Source organism: Rousettus aegyptiacus, unplaced genomic scaffold, assembly GCF_014176215.1.
Source record: "Rousettus aegyptiacus isolate mRouAeg1 unplaced genomic scaffold, mRouAeg1.p scaffold_m13_p_12, whole genome shotgun sequence".
Lineage (NCBI taxonomy): Eukaryota > Metazoa > Chordata > Mammalia > Chiroptera > Pteropodidae > Rousettus > Rousettus aegyptiacus.
Genome location: NW_023416287.1, coordinates 69,331,557 through 69,348,694, shown reverse-complemented (window position 1 = coordinate 69,348,694; position 17,138 = coordinate 69,331,557).

Below are 17,138 nucleotides of genomic sequence, written 5' to 3'. Positions count from 1 at the left end.
ATCTACTGGTTGTCTTTACTTGTATACTAGAAAATTCATTTCCCTAAATAATCTATGTGAATTCCTTAATTCAGTACAATTATCAATTAATTTTCTAAGTAGGTAGTTTGCATGATCTTTTGCCTTAAATGCAATTACATTCAAATGTAGACTGCATCCAATAATGAAAAGAAAATTGCCCAGATAACACTGATTATTCATCGAGTTACAATGAAATATGGAGTGGATCCTACAATTACTAATGTAACTCCATTAATCTACATGATAATTTCTACAATGCTAAGTTCTCTTGGCCATTTGTAGGTTGATACTATTATATAGTACTAACAGATGTTAAATTAGTTTATAAAAACACCTAGTAACAACTGTAGCAGCAGATTGCTTGTAAGTAATAGGCAAGATTATAAAATTCAGATAACATGAAATGCAATTGGTTTATACTGAGACAAAGAAAACGTGCATATAAATATTCGAGACAAGGTGTTGAATGGACTGAAGTAAGATAAAACCAAAACAAATGGGTTCAATATAAGTTAATAACAGTAATAATAAAGATAGTTCAGCAGGCACTTTCCTACCAGAGAACTTCCATGCATCTCTCCTCCATTTATGAAATGGTTGCAATTATATATTCCTTTGAAATTCATGATAGTGTTTCCTACCTATAAATGCTTATGTTGTATATAGAAAATTAGCAATTCATGGAAAATGATGAGTAATATTTACCTGGAAATTAGGGGGTTGTAAAAAGTTCCATATCCCTCAATCTTTATGAATAAGCTGGTTATCGTAGTCAATGAAATTGGGATATTTCAATTGTATTCTAATGGAATGCTAGTGCCACCTTCACACAAGCAACACTTCAATATAATAAGGCTGTTTTGATTCCATTTTATTTCTCTCTAGAGATTATGTTATGCAATAAGAACAACAGATGCTTAAAAACAAAACAAAATGAAACGAAAAACAAAAAAAAGCATTTCTACCCTCTAGGAGTGGTTGCAGTTCACATTAGTTTAAATTAAGTTGAAATTTCTCAACCACAATTACTGATTATTTGAAATAAATATTGGTGTAATGAAGGACACTTTTGAGAGATAATATTAATGTATTTCACTGGAAAAATATGTCACAATCTTTGATGAAAATGTGTTCTTGCTGAAAACAGTTAATAAGAATTTTTGATATCTAGATTTGTAGGGGAGGAGAGAGAGGTCCTTCTGGTGAGAAATTTTAAAAAATGTATAGAGTAGATCTTAAATAGCATTTTAATTCTGTTCAGTAAAATCATTTATTACTGCTACAAAAGAGCCTGCCCTGTTGATTATCAATGCTTTTTAATGTATTGTGACTAGCTTTACAATGACTGACGCAACAATGAGTAGAGGAAAAAGTTCTCTCTCCCTCTCCCTCTCTCTCCGATCAATATGCTGGAAGAAAATGTCACAGACTCCATTGAAGGTAATAGGTTTAGATCACCATTACACTTTCTATTCAATGAGCTGAGGCCGTTTGGGCCATTTCTGTTGGAAAATTCACCTGTTTGAAAAGATTCATTTTATTCAATGCAGTAGAACGAAACGGCAGAGCAGTGAGCCTGCTACACCTCCAGCTGGTGCTATTCCTTCTTTTTGTCACAGATACATTCCAGTTTTGTCTATGCAGCCAGATCTGAGATATGTGGAAACCTCAGAAGGAGGGCAATTGAAAAAAGGTAGTAGACAAAACAGGCATAATTTTTTCTTTGTTACCTTCCCCCTACTTCTCAGCACTCCTGTCTCTTACTCCATTCTGTATGTGGAACCTTGTTATTTTCTCCTCCCAGGCTTCTCCAAACCCTATGCCATAACATTGCATGCTAGCCTGATCTTTGCAAGAAGCTCTACCCCATTCTTTCCATTATCCTTGTCCTGGGACCAGTCCCATGATCTGTGGCTCTGCTGGGTGATTAAAATGATATCATACCTAAACTCCTGTGTTCTTACACATACTGGGGTAATAGCTTATCTCTTACAGATACTGCTGTATATTTTAAGATTATCTTATCCTTAATGAGTATCTCCTTCAAGAAGCTTAGGAGAGAAAACTATTTATTCCATCTTCTTGTAATCCTGACTCAAAGATGTTTGGCAGTGGAATTGCCACTCATTCTATCATCTAATAATAAGTGATGTTGACCAGGGGTATATTGGGTGAAGTGGGTCTTCAGTCAATTCATAAACTCCATCAGCCTCTCTACTTCCAATTTTTTAATCTGGTCTTTTTTCAATATTTATGTAAAGTGATATGCAAATGCAATTTCAAATCATCCCTCCAAATAGATTACTATCCCTAAGTCTGATGAGCTAAAATAACACTAGAACCAACACCGGGTATGTCCAGATGTTTCCATTTCAGAACCTGAAAATGCACAGTTGTTGGAGTTGATTATGGCCTTTTTAAAAAAATTTTAAGGCAATTTACCTGGTGGTTAACATATGAGGTCACTCTGTACATGAGTTTTGAGCCTCAGCTTGGTGACTCAGAAACATGACCATAGCAAGATAACATTACTGCTTAGTTTCTTCATCTACCAAATCTTTAGATACTTTACAGTATTTAGGAATAACATGGTGACTTCAGAATTTCTATAGAGATGAAAAAAAAGATGCATGTAAAGTACTTCAAATATTTAGCAAATATCTCATCTTGTAAATATCTATTTTTTAAAAAAATTATTTTACTACTTTTACGAATGAAATATTAAAAATGATTAAGCCCCTAAGATGTTTGTATGAATGCATTTGCCAGAGTTCTCTCACATAATGAACTGTGGTCACTTTGGAGTTTAGAACACAAATGGAGTGACAGGGGGAAAATAGGGGAAATGGAGACAGGCTTAACAGGGCCCCATGCTCTCTCAGGATGGGCACTGATAGAACATATGAGAAACACATCATAACCAATCAAATGATACATAGAACTTATTTAAAAGCATTTTGGCATTATTATCTAATAAGTGGTATTTATGCTGGGTAAGAGATCATTAAAAGTTCAGATTCCAAAACTCTGGACATCTATAGGACTTCAGATCATTTAGCCAAGCAAAGAGAATTCTCATGCTAATGAGGGCAAAAAATTAGATTGCCCCATTTACAGAGTATACCAAACTGAACAAAATTGTTGGCATAACATTTAAATTACTTTTTTGATAAGCTTGGCTATTTACAAATCATCAGACAATTACATCTTCCAAAAACTATTTAGCATCAATTCACTCTGCCTTTTCAACAGTGCACGTGACTAATTCCAAATAAATTGAAAAAAATTACCTTGCAGATTGCAAGAAACTGACCAAAAACAATCGCTGGAGTTTTAAATTATATATTGTTAAGTGAAAGAGTTCTCTTTTGCTTCATTGCCCATGTTCAGAACAAAGAGAAAGACAATGAAAAGACAACCTAAGACAAAACTCTATCTTATGAACTCCTATTAAACAATTTTCGTGATCATTTGGATGTTACATTCAATACTATGGTATAAGATCATTCCTTAATATGCCCCTGGCCCCACAGTTCCTGATGATTAACTATAATCTTCTTAGTAGAAGAGATATTAGAACTTACAGAATGATGCCAACATTTAGGGACTACAAAGCTAGGTCCCAAGAATCAGCCATTCTCCCACAAAGCAGAGCTATCATTAAAGATGATTACTTTCCACAGACACTCTCAGAGTCCTTAAGACTCCATTCCTTGAAACATCTAGTGAGTTCTCTCCTAAAACCTGTTCTGAGAAAAAGATCTGTGAGGGAGAGATTTCCTCCTGAAGTCACATGGCTTGGACAACATTCCATCTAAGAAAGCCTGAGGCCAGAGAACAGTACTGGCTTCTGGGGATCAGGCTTGATAAAAGCGGTTTCAATATACCCAGATTTCAGATGTGTATGTATGAATTGGGTATGGAATATTTTGTATTCAAATATGGAATACTTCTTTTATTCAAAATATATCTTAGTCACCCCCACAATCGGTTGGTATTTAATCAGAGAAAGTTTTGTTTTTAATGTTATTGACTTCAGCATTCTATGAGAAAGACAAGGCCATTCACTTAAAAATAAATAGCAAATAATATAAACTCAAACATCAGTAGTAAATATGCTCATGATTTATTTTTTGTCTAGGTACTCTTCTGGCATTCTTCATTCACCTTTGGAAATGATGGCCTTGCCATTGCCTACGTGAAGACCAAGGCGGCTCCACAGACAAGTTCTCATAAGCCCATTTCCCCTATTCAGTACATCTCCTTGCACGTAGCTTTCCCCTTGATCACGTATGTCTTTGTGAGCTGGACTTATCTGGTGCGGTGTTTGATGTAAAGCATTGAGGTGATGAATTCTTGATCAAAGATATAGGAATGTCAAAAGTCTGGACAGATATAATGTCCAACAAAGATATTTTAAAACCCAGTCGAAGGAATTCACAAGGTATTGAAAGCACAGCTGCAGCTCTAAGAGAGAAATAGATTTAAAAAAAAAAAAAAAAAAAAGCCACCTTCCACATCAACTTCTCCGAGTTCTACTCTGCTCCCAAAAAGGGGCTTCTGAAAGGTAGGTAGTCTGGCTAAGTGATACATAACACATTAACCCGGTAAATCTGGGTCTTGTGGGCGTTGAGAAAGGTGAAAAGATTGCCATTGCTCCAGTTCCTCCCTTCTATCAAGGGGATGACACCGGACAGTGATTAAGTAAAGAGGTTTTAACAGTCTAGTAGCCAAAAATCCTCCACTAAGGACAGTTTTGGGCAAAAGTAATTAATTTGATTTACAACATGTACCAGTCTTAGAATACACTTGAGCCTACTCTCTCTTTTTAATTGTTAGAGAGAGAGAGGAGGCAGGGAGAGAAAGAGAAAGAGAGAGGAAGGAAGGGGAAGGGGGCGGGGGAGAGAGAGAGGGAGGGGACAGGTTTTAACCCTTTGCTATTTACAGTACAGATGTTATTCTTATCTTAGTACTAGTTATTTTATCTACTATATGGGCCAAAGTTTAATTTTATTCAAAAGTCATAATGGTCTCTTTGCTGAAGTGCTTACAACGGATCATTAATTTAGCTTTAGGGCATGAATACTATAGAAAAAAGATACAAATTAAATTTCAATTGGCTATTTTTTAAACCTGCAAACAGCAGAATCCCCAATTTAATTTAATTAGGAGTTAAAAAAAAACTCATATTTCCATATTTTGTCCTTACATTTCCATAGTTTTCAAAGAAATTTCTTTTCTAGATAAACAGAAATTAAACACCGAAAACCAAGAAGAAAACAAATACTGCTGACTACACAGGACCATTGCCATTGCCATTATTATAAATTGGTATTATATTTTGCCACAAACCCAAACAACAGCCTCTGTCCTGGTGATTTTCCTTCTTCTTCAGTTTAAGCCACCTGGAAAGACAGAGGTCTGTGTTTCCCACGCAGTCTGTAAATTTGTCAAACTATCCCATAGAGAACGCAAAAATGACATTTTTCAGTGCATGAAAGAGAGGTTATTCCTTGTAGAGGAAAGAATATTCCCCTATTGATAGAAAGTGAACTGCAAGAAAGAGGAAAGAAGCAAAAACAGAAAATTATTTTCCTCTAAGCCATACAATTCATTTTCTTCCTTTCTTTTCACATTTGTTTTCCTGCCAGCCCAAAACCAGCTTTATGTTTAGGTAGAGTTCAGAGTTCAGAACAATCAAATAATACAATATGAAGGTTACAGGTCTGTTCTTCGACCTAAAATAGTACTGTAGTTTCTATCATTACCGTTATCTTTTCAGAAACCTTCTAAATGCACATATTTTACCAGAAATGTAAAGTAATACAATTGTAAATAATTTAACGTAAATTTCTTTATCAGGTACCCAGAATGTAATATCTGAGGAAATAGTAGGTTTTATTGCATAGGGGTTTGATTGGATAAATATCTGTAAAGTGTGTTGCTGTTTTTAGGGTACTGGAAGGGAGCATGAGGTAGAGGCACCTGGATTTAGAGATAAGAGAATACCGGCAATGGTAAACTTGAATGATTCTGTCTGTCTGTTTGCCTATCTATCTATCTATCTATCTATCTATCTATCTATCTATCTATCATCTATCTATCAACATCTATCTATCATGTATCTACCCTATCTCCCTGAAGAAAGAAAGAAGATAAAAGAAACTATACAATGCTGGGCACTGAGTACATACAGAATACATGATGGATGAATTGATGTATTTATAAATTAATAATAAAAAAAACATGAATGAACTCTGCATAACCTTATAACTTCTTTCACATTTGTCATAATTTACTTTATAGAGGGAACTCAAAGTCTCTAAGTTTTGTTTTAAGTAGCTGTGTTTCAGTGCCCACGGCCTGCAGTGGTCTTTCTTTCTCCAAGACCATCTGGATAGGTAGCATTCAGAAGATGGGGATCCTGCCCCATTTCTACCATAGTGCTGTGACTGGATTACCTAAGCTCTCAAAGCCTGATTTGCTTTATTCGGAGGATTCCACAAGTATTTATTGAGCCTCTTTGATGCTTGGTTCCACCTCGGACAGTAGAAATACATCAGTGAATGAAACAAAGCTCCTGTTAGTCCAGGGAGAAAGGCACCAATATGTAAATCAATATGTAAATATGCATAAACATAAGGTAGTTTTAGAGAAAAGAAAAGCTAGGTGAAGGGACTGGCTGCTAGGGTGGGGCCTGCAGTTTCCTTAAGAAGTCAAGGAAGGAAGGTCCTCCTGATAGGTTTGATCTGAGCTGAGAACTGAAGGACTTGAGGAAATCCAATGTGGTGAGCCCTGGATACATCAAGGCCTAAGGGAGAGACATGCTTGATATTTCCCTGTTGCGCTGATAAGACAGTGTATCCAGAGCATGGGGAGTGAGGGGAAGAGTGGTAGGCGATGAAGACCAAGAGGTAGGGGCTTAGAAAGGACGTGGAAGAGGGAGACAGTATCCCATCCAATGAGCTTTGTAGCTGTTATAAGAAACTCTGCAATTACTGGGCTTTAGAAAATAAACTATGGGAGAGTTTTGAGCTGAAGGTGACCTTGATTGTATTCATATCCAATGCAAATATCAATAACAATTATATGTGCATCCTGGACTGTTATGAAAATAAAATGAGATAATGCCTGAAAAGCCAGCATGTAAAAATTGCCAGCAGTCTTGATCAGTGCCTGCCAAGTCTAAATATAAATTATAAAACCCATTTCATGGGCTCATTTGCTTTGTTAGTTTTCTTTCCTGTGCAGGCTTTATCTCCCAGCTAATTTATAAACTCCTTGAAAACAGAGCCTGTTTTGTACCTGTCTTTCTGTCAAAGAACTTAGTTTTGCACATAATGGCTGACATAAGATTTTTGTGAATCGATTGTTTTGTATAAGTATTAATCAACATGTCTAACTTTTAGGCATCAGCTCCTAGTACAAGCACGTCTTATAATTGGTGGGAAGAAGGCTGGGAAAAATCTCCTTGTAAAGAATGAGGGCAGTCCAGCCCGATAATTACTCGCTTATCCCTAAAAGTCTTTTCTTCCAAATATTCCTTAAAGTACCTAGTAAATAATTGGATATAATTTTAAACAATATGGTTTAAGATTGTTTAATGAAAATGCAAATGAAAAGAATAATCTCACACATGTTTACAAACTTAGTGAAAATCTTCCTTCTTCTGCCCTATTTCAGAACCACAGCCTTTAATTTAAAGTCGCTCTTTCTGAATCAGGTCAAAATATGTGTTGACTACCTATGGTATGCTCAGAAGGGCTGAGAGGACACACAGGCATGTAAGTCATGTGCCTATGCAGGATCACATGTGAGAGTGGACAGAACACTGAAGCCCAGCCAGAGGATGCAGGATCTAGGCTGACCTTCACTACTTGGGGCAACAGGACCTGGGCTGGGCTTTATTGCCTAGTTTCTTCAGCTACAAAAGCAAGTACAGGCACATATGCTGCATAAAAAATCACAGGGAGGTACTGGTAACTAAGCATGAAAATATGAATAAAATCACTTTCTAAATTGTCTCAAGAAGCCAGGATGCCCCATCCCCTAAATAAGGCATATACAAGCATTTGCAATTAGGCAAACAAATATACATTTAGTAAATACTATAGTAATTTTTCTTTTAAGAAAACAGGGATTAATGTGCACTGTCATAATCAGACAAAGCTACTTGAAGCAGGCGAGCTTACAGATGGCCTGAAGAGTTAGTTTTCCAATTTTACTTTGTAATTTAACATCAGGCTTTCGGTGAAGTCACTCTTTAGCTTCATTTAACTTGTTCACTTTGTCTTTTTTCTTTGTCTTTATTTTTTAAGAATTCCAGGTGCACATTATAGTCTGCTTTTAAAATTAGTTTAACCAAGATCATATTTATTCTTTTACATATTTCTCAAATATCTTTTTCCCCCCCTAGACATTCTTGAATTTTCTTTATTTTTCACCTCTTCAATCTGGGCTTCCAGGACCCTGCATGTTCAAGAATGTACCACCTACCATGTTCACCCTTAGAAATTCTGCCAGGAGATGTAGTTTATATAAGCACCATCTTCCTCTGGCAGCCATTTTGCACTTCATGCTTCTCTCATTAATGTGCTAGAAATGTAGCTGATTGCTTCTGTGGCCCCTTAATTAAAGACAATTAAAAGTTGCTGGGTTACCATGTGGATGACTGATTACCCAGTGGAGATCACATTTGAGAAGATGAAACCTCAACAGTCCTCTTGCATGAGAAACAAGGACTTAGCCCTCAGGCTCCTTTATTTTATTCCCACAATACTAGAAAGTTACCTAAGCTTTTATTAGGGTTGGAACTCCAGGTCCGTTTTTGAATGGAGTCAAACTTTAAAACAATTCCTCAAATGTCTGTTTATTTCCCTCTCTTAGGCCCTTACTTGAATCAGCTATGACAGAAGGGTAGACATAGAAAGGTTCTTAAAAAGGTAGTTAAACTAGTGAAGCAAGTCGGTAGATTAGATATCACTGCAGTGTGTTGCATGTCTGAGATTTGGGGAGGAAACCTTCTAGTGTGTTCCCTATCCTCTTGTTCCCAGCCAGTTTTTATTAGCTTGCATGCAGAATAATGTAGACTGTCCCAGAATCTTTGCCACAGTATGAAGTTGACAAAGGCAAGCACAAACTACTTCCAGATTGCTATTTCTGTCCCTGGCCTATTTATTTTTGCCTGGACCACTCCTTGGCTTTGATAATTGGTCACACTAAGGAGAAGATAGAGAAGCACAAAAGTTAATTCTTCCATTTAGTTTGATTTCTTAGAATACTAGCAACTGACCCAATTTTTCCTCCTAGTTTCTGTATTATTTCTCATAATTTCATTTTAAGTGAACTCCCTAATCTAGTATCTGATCCTATTTCCTTAAAGTTTTCCACAGAAGAGAACCTTCATTAAAATGTCACAGTTATCTCATGAATCAGGAATGCATATATATGGCACCTCAATTTCTATGTGGCCAGCCCTTTCAATGCCATCCGGCAGGCTAGGTTTTCTGCGTCCCTACTGCTGGATCTATCCAATGAGTGGCTGCTCCACCCCTCTATCTGATTCTCATCTACTCCTAGCATAGGACACCCCCGAAGGAGAATCAGACTATACCCAGACAACTCCCAAAGGGTTTCGCTTTCTTTAAGTTACTCAAAAGATGTTTAACTACGTTTGCCTCGACAGGCAAATATATGCCCTGTGGGCCCCTCTTCTATGTAAGAAAACTCATACTTCTTCCTTGTTTATTTGCCAGAGCATCTGAGACTCTGGTCCTTACTATTTTTAGTGGATTCTATCCTCAGAAGTTCTAGTTCCATTCTTATTATGATTGTGGATGTCTAGACCATTAGTTGACCACAGTTTGTCCTCTCTTCTAATACTTGCCTTCTACTCCTACAACACTGGTCTTCATGTTAAAGACAGAAATAAACCCTTCTAGAGGCTCCTAGGCCTGGTATTGGGAGCGGAGAGAGAGCACTTAGAGAAAGATCTTAAATTATCTAAATGGACTCCATGAACTATTTCATTTGGTAAATCGAACATAGAATAAAGCACTTTTAATAAACCTCACCTTGTGCAATGGTATCACTTTTTCTTTTTTGATTAGAATTTATACTTAATTCTAGTCATTCCTATAATCTAAAAAGGTGTAAATGGGTGAGAATGGTAACCCACAACTGTATTAAACCCAAGGGAAATAACAGAAAGATGTAATCAATTTATTCTTCACATTTTTTTCTATTCTTCCTACTACTATGTAAGTTATTTCATAAAATAACATTGCATTTAGATTTATTTTAATTTGATTATTATTATAGTGAGCTTCTCAAAAGTAACAACACCCCAGCAATCCTTGACTGATTTGCTACCTTAAAAATAAAATCATCTTAATTTTTTTTAAAACCAATAAGCAGAAACTAATTTCAAGAGCATGCTTTGTGCATGTTATATCCAAGGCATGGCACTTAGTATTTTTCACAGATAATGGAAGCATAATAGGTGTGAAAGGCTGACAATTTGGACTTGGTAGGTAGCTAGGAAGGGGTCACTAGGGAGGCCACCTGTCCTTTGTTCGTGTGCAGCACAGCCATGTTTCAAGTAGTCCTGGGGTAAGGTTCCCTCGCACTGTGCTCTCAGCAGGATGCTAGCCTGATCTGTAGAGACCACCTCGGAGAGCGTGTGTAGTTCACTTTCCAGGACCGGCTCTGTCCTTGATCTCCATGCTGTGACTGACATCAAGGTGACCAATTAGTGGCCACCGTGATGGTGTTTTCTGTGATGTTGTAAGGGCACAGAGGTCACAGTGATTCAAGCCTCACTAAATCCCAGGAGGCTGCACAAAGCCATGTCTCTGAAGTGTGACTTCAACACAGCATCCTGCAAATGAAGGTATGGCTCCTTTTTTGAACTTGACCAGGAACCTGCTCGCTGAGCAGGGGACTGAAATGCAGCTGCTACAGCAATTTTGAATAGTAAAGACATTCCCTGATTGCCAAAACCGAGCTTTACCCTGTGACAAGGTAAACGGGTCATTCTCAAGGGGAGATGAAGGCACAGAGATTAGGAAAGAAAACCCAGCTTTTGGGGTTTTAGGGCCTCTACAGTAAGTATCAACATTTTCTTTCAAAATTTTTCTCCACAAAACAATTTGCATATACGTACATACACACATACATATACATACACATATAGTTTACATCGGTTTAACTATCAGGGGACCTATTTTATGTCTGTTTAAAATTTGCAAAGAGTTTTGCCTTTCTAAAAACCTTGTGAGTTTAGGAATTTAATTGTCTTCAAGTATCTGATGAAGCAAATTAAGATGTTTAGAAGTACTTAGTCTTATCTTTCCCATTTATCTGTATGTTTTTGCTCTAGTTACTTGGCAACAGGATAGGCCCAGTCCAAGAAGCCCAGGATGAGGAGCTGTACGATTCCCTGATTGGAAGGCCAAGGTACCAGCAGGACAGGTAGCCCTGGCAGGAAGCAGGAGACAGCTCTGATGATCTGAGTCTGGTATATGGAAGATCAGAGACCATCAGGATGCACTACTGAAGCAGCAGTCCAAAGGTGAATTTTTAACCTGTAGACAGGCCAATTCCTTGATCTGATTTATCCTACTGGAATGTAGCTGTGGTAGAATTGAGAGATTTAGCAGAGAAAAATATTTATTTGCCATCAGTTAAGTTTGAATTTCAGATAAACAAAAAATTTTAGTATGTGTCCCAAATATTACATGAGACATACTTGTATTAATATTAGCATATAAATATAGATATAGATGTTTGTGTTTTAACTGAAATTTCAATTTGTCTTGGTGTCCTGTATTTTAGGCCCACACTAGGGTAGTAACTAGAAACAGAGCTGGAAGCGTTCTGACAATAATTGGTAAAAATGTCAGTCAATGGTTGAGTGAATGGGGAAGGGGGAGGCAAGGATTTAGATAAATGGAGACTCTGAAATGTCCAACTCTGCTTCATATCATATCATATTTTATTTTTCTTCTTCTCTGCTTTCTTCTTAATAAAAAGTATATTTTAAAATGTAAGCAAACTATTATTAACATGGAAGTCACTTGATTCAGCACGTGGTCAGAGCTGGATTCAGCATCTTTCTACTTCCTATTTCCTTCACTTCTTCCACACATGTCCGGAGCCCTCATAGTTCCTTTTGGTTCCCACAATACTCCAATCAAGTTTTGGGCATTCCGCTTCTCACCGTCACACGCAATTTTGAAATCTCTTCAATGTCCCCTTTCTTCTCAATGCCCTATAAACTGGCTGAAACAAATTCTGTAGACAAAAAAAAAAAAAAAAAAAAAAAAAAAAAAGTCATGCTAAGTTGTAATGGATGTGATAGTTTATATTGCCAACGTGCAGGAATAAGGCTCTTCAGGTGCATATCTTGAAGTAATGGATAAAATGTGAATTGCTAATAGTCAGTGAGAGAATGTTTTCAGATTAAAGAAGCTTTCATTGTTTCTCAAGTTAGTCCACATTAGAAAATTGCTTGGACGTAGGGAGGGCTCCGCCTTCAAGGAACTGAAAAACCTTCGGACTCTGGAGTTACACTTAGACTAATTTTCAAACAATACACCCTGTTCTCTTGATTAGAGAGCTAATACAGCCATCCCTATTCTGTTCCTTTACCTTGCTTTCATGAGCTCTGGTCTCACACATTTTACTGACTTCGGAGGCTGCCTCCCTCAACAGAATTTTTAGTTATCTTGATGATAGTATTCCAAATAGCTGCCTCCTCCTCCCCCTATGAAAGAAAGAAAGAAAGAAAGAAAGAAAGAAAGAAAGAAAGAAAGAAAGAAAGAAAGAAAGAAAGAAAGAAAGAAAGAAAGAAAGAAAAGGAACACTCATCAGCATGTACCCCAAACCCCAAAGACACACACACATAAGAATCTAGTTATAAAATAAAAGTAGTTCTATGATTTTCAGATGAGAAAGGCTACAAAATGTGTAAATGCCAAGTATCATTATAATCACAGAGTTCATCTTGCTAAAAAAGCTCATAATTTCTCAGAGATTTACAACGACTATCTACCCCCATGGAGATGAGTTATAATCAGATGCAACCATAGGCTATTGTCTCTGAGCTAAACTCAAAGGCACCCTCCATTAAAAAAAATACCAACATTATTCACTTGTCTTTACTTTGCGTGGTGATTATATCTGGGGAGCGAGACACCAGACTAAAACATCGCACTACTCTGTGAGGCTGGGCTGCTGCTGCATATTAATCTAACAGCATGTTGCCGCTCTGATTGGCATTTGTATGGAGAAAGGAATGATAACCATTTATAACTGAAAAACTTTCTTGTTCATCCTGGCTATTTACCCTTGCTCCCTCCTCTCCGTTTCTTTCTGTCTTATCTCCTCTTCCTGTAACTTTCTTCCCTACCTTACTCTCCTTCCGCTCTCAACACTCTCTTCCCTCCTTGTCTTCTCCTTCTGTCTCCACTCCTTTTTGCGACTGGTAATGCCAGGGCACTGTTCTTTCACTGACAACCAAATTGCCAATGTGAGTTTTCAGTGCTGTGGTTTATTTTCAGTCTGGGTTGTTTTTGGTAGGATTTCAAACTGTATTTACAAAAAGGGAGAAAACGAGTCCATTAATCTCCTTTGCTTTCTCATTCCAGCTTGCTCTATTTCTTCAAAGCTTTTTTTTCCCCCCTCCGAGATAGACTTTGAAAATAGGCTTGGTACCAATAAAATTAACCTGATCAAATTGTGTCAGCTGGAATCCCAAGATGTACAGAGTCCAATTATCAAAACTTTTCTTGTTTTGTGATCACTCTGACATCTCTCTTACACATGAGCACCTCTGGGAAGACAAGAGGGGACCTTTGCGTGGGACAGCCCTCTGAGACATAGACTTTTACCCCAGCTAGTACTTGCCTGCATGCTTCTGTGGCTCCATATTTTGCTCTCCCTTTCATCACTAGATCCCTCTAACTTACTCAAAAGCTTCATTCCTGTACAACCAATTTTTTTCTTGCTGTTAGATCATTTCAATCAGTCTTGAGATATGATACACAAATCTTAAAACAAACGAGCAACAACAATAATAATAGTGACAAAACAAGCTTCGTATCAGTTCATGTCCCATTCTAGCTACTGTCCTATTTCTCTTCTTAGAGTAACACTTCTCAAAACACTGTCTGTACTGCCGCCTTTATGTGCTTTATGCATCTACTTTTCTGCTACTCTGAGCAGAATCATCTCCAACTCACTCCGAACTGTTCTAGTTAAGGTTGTCAGTGACCACTAGCTTGCTACATACAAAGGCCAATGCTTAGGTCTTTCTTTATCTGCAGAAATGTGGCCTAGGGTAGACAACTGGGGCCAGGTGGTATAAGGAACAGAAACCTTCTCTGGGAAAGAAGACTTGATTCAACAATAATGTGTTAGCACTGGAGGCATGAGATGAGTTGACCTAAATCCTGCCACCAGTCGAGCCCCCATCAACTGAGAACTGAAATCAGCATTTGTAGGACCATAAAACTGGAAGAATCTGAAGCTAAAAGAACCATTTGTATAAAATTACCATGAGTTACTTGAGATGCAATTGCAAAGCAGTGGCATTAGAAACATTTTCATGATAATAGTGATGGCATCAAGAATGGCATAGTTATATTGGTGGTGACTAAACGCAGTCATAGAAACGCGAGGGGGATACTGGATATCTGTCTAGAGCAATTTTCTGATAATTTTATTTATGTTTTTCAATATAGTACATATGACCTATCTTCTTATCCAAAATTAATTTAATAACATATAAAATCATTTCTTTCAAAATCAGGGATTGGCATGCGTTAAAGTTTGCTTTCACAGCTCCTGGGTATGAGGAGCATTTGCCCCACAAAGATGATCCTACACTACCAAACCCAGGAGTCCTGCCTTTGCTCCCTCTCCACCACTCTCATCGGGGTGTCATTTCAAGTTGTCGGAATTCCTGCTGCCTCTGATCTGCCCTGAACTGAGAAAACAAAAGAAATGTGCTGTGATTGTCTAAAATAAGACCAAAGAGGGTCTGAGTGAAGACCATGAGAATGATAAAAAAAAAAATTGAATACTACAGACCTCTAGCTTTCTCAGCCTGCCTAGCTAGGAGCACACTCCCCTACTCAGTTTTGTCACATATAGTTTCATGCCTGGGTGTTCATGTCCAACTCAGCATTATATAACTGACTAGAGATCCAGTATTTAGATTCCATCTCAACTATTAATTTCCCTCGAGTCCTACAACCCAGATTAATCTCCCATCCTCCCAGGTACTATTGCCTTAAATGTCTACCATGTATTGGCACTTAATATAGATCTCCTTATATCTTTATCTTCTCTAAATTTATACAGTCACCACAAGTAATTTATGGGCTCTTCGAAGTCAGAGGTTGGTTTTGTTTTTTGTTTTACTTTATTTGTTTTAGGTATTTATACCTATCTTGTTCCAAAAAGGATTTCCAATGACTAATAAAATTGCTCGCAATTCTGGAGCATAAATGTATAAAATAATTAAAAATTAGGAAGACATAAAATCATGGTAGAAAATAAGATAAATTCAAGAATAAGATTAATGCAAGTGTTTGCTGTGAACGTTCTCTAGAGTGCTTTAAGATGGGATGTTGTGCATCTTATATAACAGCCAACCCAATGATGAATTCATGATCAGGTATTTCATTTACAGAAAATGTTAACACAGACAAATAACCAAACAAACACAAAGTCCAGTTGCTCAGAGAAAGCTTCATTTTCAGGTAAATTGTATCCAGGGCTATTCATAAACCTGAGGCTGTGTCCAGCAGTGAACAAAATTTTTAATTTAATGTGTAACAGGTACACATTACATATCAGCAAAAGAATTTCACATAGCTATTTTGTATGTCCCTCAGCTCGGACTGAGGCACATGGTCAGGATTAGGTTTTCTATATTGTTATACCCACACTGATTTCAGACTGCCGATATAAACAATATTCAAAGGAAAAACAAGCCGCCTTGTGCCCTGGAAGAAGCCAGCACATATTGAACACACACATACACATACCCTGTGACTGTTCATTTTAGATTAGTTTGTGCTTTTATTTGGCTCTGAGAGTAAATGGGACATTTCTAATGAGTGCTCATCGTTTTGGCAGCCAGACTACGCACAGATGATATGAACCGCTAACCACCAGGGACAATGTTTGCCCAGATGTGACTCTATCTTATGCTACAAAGCATTGTAAATGTCAAACCCCTGGTTGGTATGCAATTCTCCATTTACCAAGCACAAAGCCTGCTGGAGAACAAAAGGTGCCAGATATGGATGTGTAAATCATTATAATGGGACCAACAGATCAACAACATCACCCCTTAGAAATAGGATGGCCTGAGGTCACACTTCTTAGATCACTAGCCCCTTTTCAAAATGTCCTTTTTTGTTTGTTCTGTTTTTCAAGAGGCACCATGGGCTTTTTGTAATTAAAGTTCTATTGATTTTGTATTTTTAAAAAAGGATTATAAAAAGACTAGCATGAACCAGAACAAAGGCAGATAATGGATGGTAAACGTGAGGAAAGATAACAGTCCAGAAATGTGCTCATAATAATTCTCATATACTTGTTCCTCAAAGTTCATTCAGATACTACTTTGTTTCAAATGGCATCCTATGCACCTAGAGTTTTCAATAGCAATCTTAGTCAATGACTTACATTGACTATAGCAATTATAATTACCGGCTTTCTATCTGAAAAATCTTTAATTACTTTTAAATAAAATGTTTGTTCCAGGATCATAAATATAGTAGTTGAGGCCTGGAACACGATGATACCAAGGACTCATTAAAACTTCAGGAAACTCCTTTATTTCAGTGCTGCTGCCCACCTACAGACTGGTCAGGCTGACATATCCACAAGTGGCATATTAAGGTAACCATTAATTTTGCCATAATAACAACAAAGGTAATTGGGAGCAGTAAAGAGGAAAAACATGACCACTTTCTGCAATTCTGTTGTTAGTGTCTAGTACAACTGTTCAGTGCTTTGTTTTTGGATATTAATTATAGAGTGTAATGCAAGTTTCCCAAGTGTTTCAAACCTGTGTGTGGAAGGTCATCAGAATAGGTGTC